General features: G+C 35.3%; 1 long non-coding RNA gene across 1 annotated transcript; it reads right to left on the bottom strand.

Moving 5' to 3' along the window:
• Positions 1-4,155: 4,155 nt before the first annotated feature.
• Positions 4,156-5,161, bottom strand: LOC116169876. Its single transcript, XR_004145101.1, has 2 exons — positions 4,524-5,161; positions 4,156-4,480 (listed from the first exon to the last, which is right to left on the bottom strand). It is a non-coding gene; the product is annotated as an uncharacterized LOC116169876 (long non-coding RNA).
• Positions 5,162-7,800: the final 2,639 nt, after the last annotated feature.

The raw sequence follows: 7,800 nt of genomic DNA on the forward strand, positions 1-7,800 counted from the left end.
GTATACGTATTCTCTTCCATTGATGCTGATGATTGATAATAAATCTTTATTATTCAATGATGCTATGTAAGTAAACACACTTTAGTAATGACGTCAAACCTTTGAATATAAAATATAGTATATTCAAAGGTCAAACTAAGGAAAATTCGAGGGAAAATCTTACTACAAAAATTTCGTAGGTTACATAAAATTACATAATAGTGTAAGTTAATTGGAATTTGGAAGAAAAACCTATTGGGAAACGTACTTTTTACATAAGGTTACAAATTGTATGAGAAATAGTTTAATTTCACGTAAATAACGAGGTAAATAAAAGGTAGACAACAGCAGTTGATTTAGATTTTAGATGTATAATTTTTACGTTTGTTACGATTGTGGATAACTAAGACGTATCACTGTGAAATACTCTACCACTTTCTTGAAATTGGAGTACACCCCCAGCAATAAACGTAGATATTGAGGAGCTTAAGTATGTCAAGTTTATTTGCAACGTAACGACAGGCTCTGTTGGCAAACTAAATACATAAGTTAATTTAAACGGTATAATTTGAAAGGCTCACTAAGAGACGCAGTAAAATTTCCTCTTCTCCTCGCATCCTATGAAAAGCTTTTATAGAGCTAGGTAATGTACCTATTAAATCTCGTAAGAGTTATGCCATTTGAATCAAAGGCACTAAACTACAGGTAACATAAAATAAAAATAAAATTATATCCCCAGGATTACTTCTTCTAATTTAGATTTATATGCTCCCATAACTGTCATATTTGCGCGGCATCCCTTGGAATACTTACTTTTAATTTTTCCGAACTTCTAAAATCCTCATGATTTGCCAATAAATTAAATAGCGTAATCTTACAGTCGGAATTAATATTGCATTGTGTGAAATCGTTTAGCCAGCGACCCAGATTGTCTTAAGGATTCGTAAAATTGAATAAGTCTGTGCGCGTAAAGATTTAATTTGAATTGGGTTGGGGTATTAATCTAAAAGCTTTTAAACAATTATTTTTGTTTGAGCACATTACATTAAAAACGCGGCCTCACAATCCTCTTTAACGCGATTTATGATAAAAATGTATAGTAATTTCATTTTGTGGTATGCTAACATTATGCCCATGATAAATTAAGATGTCACAATGTAAAATGTAAATGAATAAAAGGTTTGCCTTAATTTTCAACGTGGACGATTTTTATTGTGTGCAGGAAGTGAAAAGCGGAAGAAAACAAACGGTTTATTTTTCTTGTATTTTCGCTTCAAGGGTTATTCACTATTCTATAGCAACTTCGAAAATATGTATATTCAAAGATAGCATTTATGTGTAAGACGGGAATAATAACGATATAAAAAAGGTGTGATTATCATTATATTCAAAGAGTGTTGCTTAGGAGGTCAGTGTTAGGTGACTGACAAGTGTTAACTATTAATATTTAATTAAAAGTGGGAATGTTTTTTGGGAGTTGTCGGTCTCACAGTTCTTTTGTCGAACAAGTAGGAACACTTTTTTTATTGGAAGTGGCCTTATAGCAATTGTTGAAAATATCACTCTGTTCTGTATCAGCCCTAAGTTAGTAAATGAAGTTAGTTGATTCATATTTAGGTACGTATTGTAGGTACCTCTATTTCAATTTCGAAAACTTTTGCTTATCAATTACTAAATTTCAATTAAAAAGCAGGTGACTGCCACTAAACCCCGCCAAAGGCACGTCTAGCTAAAGTCCTTTCAGCGGTGTATCACAAACGATCAAAAATGAAAAGTAAGACTTCTTATTATAACTTTCTTTATTAAAAGTTTGGCTAAACGGAGATTCATAAGACCTATTGTGAAGAGATACTGAACGAGAATAAAGAAATTGCAAGAAATCGCACAACAAAGTTTTTTTTTCCTTTACAATTCAAGTGAAAAGAAACAAAAGATAAAAATTTAAAATGTGAACAACTTTAAAGATTGACATCACTACCACTGTTTAAATAAAGTATTTAAACAATGTCACTACATATTTTGGTAATAAATCGGCGGCTAAAAAAGAAATAATTTACTTATTAAGATAATTTCCATGTCCACTAGATGGGTACTCTAGAAACTAGTTTTGTTAATAAATTTACTCTCAGTACGGTATCAAATTTCACAAATATCGCATTCTTTGCAATCATCGGAGACATAACAGTATGTATAAAACTCTATGTAAAGCACAAAATCTGACACGCTCTTTATGCGCAACTATTTTCTATGTACCTGCAATCCGTGGGAACCAAAAAATTAACTTAACCCACATTAATCACCTTCCATAAAGTTGTAACCCCCTCATATTTCGTCTATTTAAAGTTGGTTCATATAAACTTAAATTTCCTCCCTTGAATTGAAGATACACTTACATTTACAGAGAAGCACAATTTAATTTGTCAACGACTATTCATCTTGTCGCGAGAGATACTAAAGGAGTTGAGGTGGAATTCATGATTCTTTTATTGGATTCGTCGGAATCCTATTTATTAGCCGAATAATTTCGGTCTACGGCAGATTCCAATGCGTGCACTTTTAAATAAAATACCCTTCTGATAAATTCGGTTCGGGGATCGTAATAAGCGAGATCGAAACAATAGTAGGTATTCCCTGAATTTGTAGGAGGAACGCGATTTTTCATTAAGTACCTACTGTGTGTTTTACGTCAGTAAAGCTAAAGGGGAATTTTTAATAATTGTAAAACGAGCGAACAATCTGACTAAAAACTAATTCTCAGAACGCGAAGGTGAAATAAACCACGTTTGATGATAAATGACATAAAAGCACGAAACCTCAAGATGCTTCAATTTATTTTCCTCTTAAGATGTCTTAATAGCTTTTCCTTTCTTTTTTCGCTTTCTTTAATAAATTAAGTCGCACTTGTATGGAAGTTCAAAGAAAGGTTTGAAGAGATTAGGTACAAAAATTAATTGTGAAACACAATGTATGAAACGCTGGGAGATCAAACGTGGAAGAGGATCAAACAGACTTTTTTACCGACTTATCCGACATCGACGATCCCTTTCAATGTATTGTTTTGCAATTAAATTACTCCGTAACCTAGCAACTATAATAATGATTTTCAATTTCAAACCTATAAGCAATGGAGTCTAAAATGGAGTAAATGTTTAGGTTCACTGTTTAGTTTGAGTGTATAGGGTTAATTTATTTAATAATACTGACAATATTTCAGATTTTTTGTTTAGATTTTATCGTGGATGATTTCTTCAATACTTTGTCAAACGGAATGACCTGCGATTTTAGATAAAGGTTTTGGATAAAAGTTTTATTTAATTTTAGTTGTAGTTGTACTTTTGCTGTAAAAATTGTTCAATAATTTAGTAGATTTTAATTGTGTGTTGTAATTTACGACGAAGAAGTTAAGAAAAACGTGGGTAAAGGAATTATTTCGGCTATACGAGAATTATTTGACAGATTTTTGATAAGAAGACTTTGTCAAAGTAAAATTTAATTTACTTAGATATGCTAGAGAATATGTGCAAAGTTTGTTGTTCAATTACAAACTGTATTTATTTATTTCTATACTTTATGAATGACCGCTAGATAGCGTGAACATTCAGTTTTTGATGTCTTTAGATTAGAGCGCAGGTATGACATGTAAATAGATATAATAAATTTGACTTTGGTTGTTGATCGTTAGACGTTCTGTTTGTGTTTGAATTTCTTAGTTAATATCGCTACAAATTACAGGCTACCGCTACGAAACATTTGTAGATAAACAAGTGCATTTCGTCGGTCCTTACCGAATATGGACGGAGACGGTCAGGACTTAAAAATGTTAGCGCGCCGATGATGTGAGCGGTGGTCTCGCGCCATTTGACTTAGCGTACATCACAGTCCGTTGCGTATAAATGTCAAATACGCATTTTTCCGGCAGTCAGCTGGTATTTCGAAGTCTTGGTTTCTCAATTACTTAAGAAGAAGTGACACAGAATAGTTTTTTTCGATTGCTGTCTAAAGTTAGTGTTCACGGATTTTAGTTAAAAATTATACAAGAGGAGGTGTTTCGACAATTTTAAAGTTTGTACCCTAGCTGCCATTTCAACATTGTCAATCGTTATAGAACCATTACTGGTGATTTAAAAAAAAAGAAGCGGGTTTGTGAACACGGTTGTACTGTAAGAAAACATCAAATTGATAACGTTGGAATTTTATTTGTGAAACATCCTGTACTATGTTTTGTAAAATCCCCTCGTTAGATGTCGCCTGTTGTCGTCCCCATCCTTTATTTGCAATCCCTTCTACATCTCCCACCTTGTTGTGTGTCCTATAAAAGGTGTTTGTAAAGTACCAGAGAGCACTTCCGATTAATTCCGTTCCATGTTCAAATCATTCCCCGAACCAGAACCCGACCCGATTCCTGCCCGTTTCGAAAACCTGAGATCCGTTTTAAGTTTATTTTATTTTCCGTTTTAATTCCACCAGAGCTTTTCGTTTTAGTTTCATTATTTTCCTAGACCTATTAATTTGATAATTACTTTTAGTTTTGCCGTTTTACTCACCTGTTCCCGGGAAGATAATCCTGGTAGGGTAAATCCCTGCGGGCTTATAAAACCGGACACAGAACTAGTTCTTTGTATTCTTGCCTTCGGTCGGTCGACCGGACTGGAATCCAAAGAGCTTCCCTTCCGTGGTTGCCGTCTGATTCCACCGACTTTGAGTAGAGGTTGTTGGAACCGGGTGGAAGTTCCTCTGTAAGGGCCGTCGCCAGGTAAATCCTTGCCGACCTTATTCGAGAGCTATTACCTCCTGTTCAAGTCATCTCAGGTCGGGTTATTGCTTTGCTGAAAAGCACCTGAAATATAACTGGTGGAGAAAACTTCCTATACTTCCTTTACCTGATATCTCCTCGAGCCTTGATAAGCATCCGGGCTTAGGTGGTAATAACTCTTTATCATTACAGCGAACTAGTAGCACTTGTCACATCCACCGCACGTTTCCAGTTGGGGAAAAGAAAACGCCGTACCAGACCCCAAGGTCAACCGGTGATTTGACAGACGGTGGAGGTGTCTCCGTACCCAACATCGGGATTTGAATATTTGAATTTTTTATTTATTTTATTTTATTAATTAAACAATTTCAATCAATACGAATTTCGATCTCTGGCCAGCCGGCTGGAGCTACCTGAAGGCAGAACCCCGTTCTGTTTACAGTACCATTATGTGAAAAGTGATTTTTTGTCGTTTATCGCATCTGCACACTTATTTTTTCTGTATTCGACCGTTTGTAACGAGGTAAAATGTTTCAATGAAGCTCTGCCTTCAGAATATTTGTTTGTTCTGTAAAAATGTTTATTTTAATTTTATATATGTCACTGTGTTACTACAATGCGTGTGTGATAATGATGATTTCTTTTGTATGCGATCACAGAAAATGATGTGTCAATTTGAATTCCATTAAAAGTAAAGGAAATCAAGATAAAATCTGTTTTGTCGTTCAATGAAATTTAATAGTGTTGTTTCATTAGAATTACGGATTTCCGGTACTTCAAGATTTTGATAAATCAGTGTTGAGATTTTGCAGCGTTTCAGAATCCAACTGGACCTTAAGATTCAACTTTCTTCAGTTATTGAAAATAAAGTTTATAGGAAGATGAGGGCTTCTAATGAAAGGCCTCACCGAAAGAAATTGGTTTCTACAAACTATAACCTTTCTCCGTGACTCTTTTTGGCGATCAGAAGGGGGGGGGTTAAAAAATCGGCATGATGGTATGGTATGATAATATTCTAATTAAAGGTGTCAGCCAAAAGAACTTCGCTCCTACTCTTGTTAAAATTTGGAATAGAATGGGGGGGGGGGGGAGCGGGGCACTTAACCCTGATTCTACTCTACTGAAAGGTCACAACGAAAGGAATTCATCCTACCAACTACCAACCACCAACCACATTCCTCCTCCTCAACCCCTTATCGTGATGTGTTATAAATACTCATATTGGAGTATCAGTGTCGGAGGATGGCAAAGGGTAGAGCGTCTGGAAAAAACGTCCATGCAAATGGATCACGGGATTGGCGAGTTGGAAAAGAATATCTCGAAAAAGAAGTGTCGGAAAAGGGTACTTATATAGGGCAAGTGGACCGTCTGGACCAGACACATATTAAATGCCCTTTGAGGAAAATTACCTACTTAAAAGCTGAAGAAATTTATAACCTTTTAATGGGGGTTGTAAGGATGTGCCGGTGCTCAAGATAAGCGGGAACTGGGTCTGGTGGGTTGGGGTTCTCCGGGGTTTTAATTTGGGCGCCAACCTGCCTGATGTCTGCTTAGTGATTACCCAATCGGCAGGTAAATCGGGCAAGACAATAAAACATCAACCCTACAACTAGCATGAGAGATAAGTATACTGCAGTTAATAGACAACGGTAAGTATTTACAGTAATTATTTGGTTAATTATAATTCTTTATAGGTACCTTTAGCGAATGATCATTCACTCTCACCGAAATTATAAATATCACAGTGATAACATCACACATATAAATAAGATTCCTTTTTTTTCTACTTGCAGGATGGACGCCGATTTGTAATTAAAATTATCATGTCTAACAATAACGTAAGTGATATGGATTGTGGAAAAGTATTGGCTTATCTGTTTTGATGTTTCCAGGTACGCTAAACGGGAATGGCTGACCTCCTCCGATAAGGCGCTGCAAGGCCTTTATGCGAAACTGATATGGCTGATACAACTTGCAATTACCCTCCTTAATTACGCTTTTTGGAAATGATGACGGTAGCTTGCAGGATGAAACCCCTGGACTGCATGAATGGGTTGATAAGAAGATCAAACTGTTAAAGCCCTACATTTAAGAAAATTAATATTACGTTTACTTCATGGGCAATACATACTTTAGTTTTTGGGCGGCTCTAATAGATAATTTAGGATGCTCCTAATTACGATTCTTATTTACAAGTATATTTAATTTGACGACTTTGATCTTTTATAGGCTGCAAAGAATAAATTAAATATTAGAAGAATGATCACTAATTACTTACGATTACAATATCTACGCCATACAGAATTTGGGTATTAATATTAATCTGTAATAATTTGGCTTCAATGTTTTTGTTTACATTTTATTTAAACGTAGAAGTTCTGGGAATTTTGGGTCTTGATGTTATCAAATTTAAATGCTTATTTTAATTGACCTAAGAACGTGCGTTGCTAGAATAGTTTTGTTTGTCTCTTTGTTTTCAACGGTGTATGATTGGTTGTTGTAATTTGTATTAGCGTAAGAAGGGATTCGCCTTAAATAGGACGTAAACAAGAAAAGCGTCACTTTTAGCCACAGTTTACGCAGAACCACGTTTAATTGAAATTTTTAATTCGGCTTTTTGCCATGTTGAATTACGGCCATTTTATCATTCATTTGAAGCCACAGCCAGCATCGAAAGTTTTCGTTCAATGTGCGATTGAAGATTGAAGAAGTATCGTTTGTAAAGCCGGAAGCCGAATTCGCGGCTACTTATTTTTCTACGTTTGTTCGTGCATAGTATACAACGCCAAAGTATTTTTTTTCTTACCGGCTAGAGGATTGTCGTAAAGTTTTGGTGTTTGCATGAAGAGGTGTTTGTCGGCGCCCCCATAGGTGAGTTTTCAACATGACTAAGTTTTGAAGTTTTTTTCTGAACGTCCTTGTTTACCCAAAGAGAAGATGCTGCGATTACCCGATGTCGTTAGTGTAAAGTGTCATTTGTGTTGATTGAAAATTGTAATTCTAGTGTACTGTGTACGGATACCTTTTGATTGGATATTACAATTCCCGAACAAGTAATGTAAGTAGTT

Source organism: Photinus pyralis, unplaced genomic scaffold (assembly GCF_008802855.1).
Source record: "Photinus pyralis isolate 1611_PpyrPB1 unplaced genomic scaffold, Ppyr1.3 Ppyr1.4_LG4, whole genome shotgun sequence".
Lineage (NCBI taxonomy): Eukaryota > Metazoa > Arthropoda > Insecta > Coleoptera > Lampyridae > Photinus > Photinus pyralis.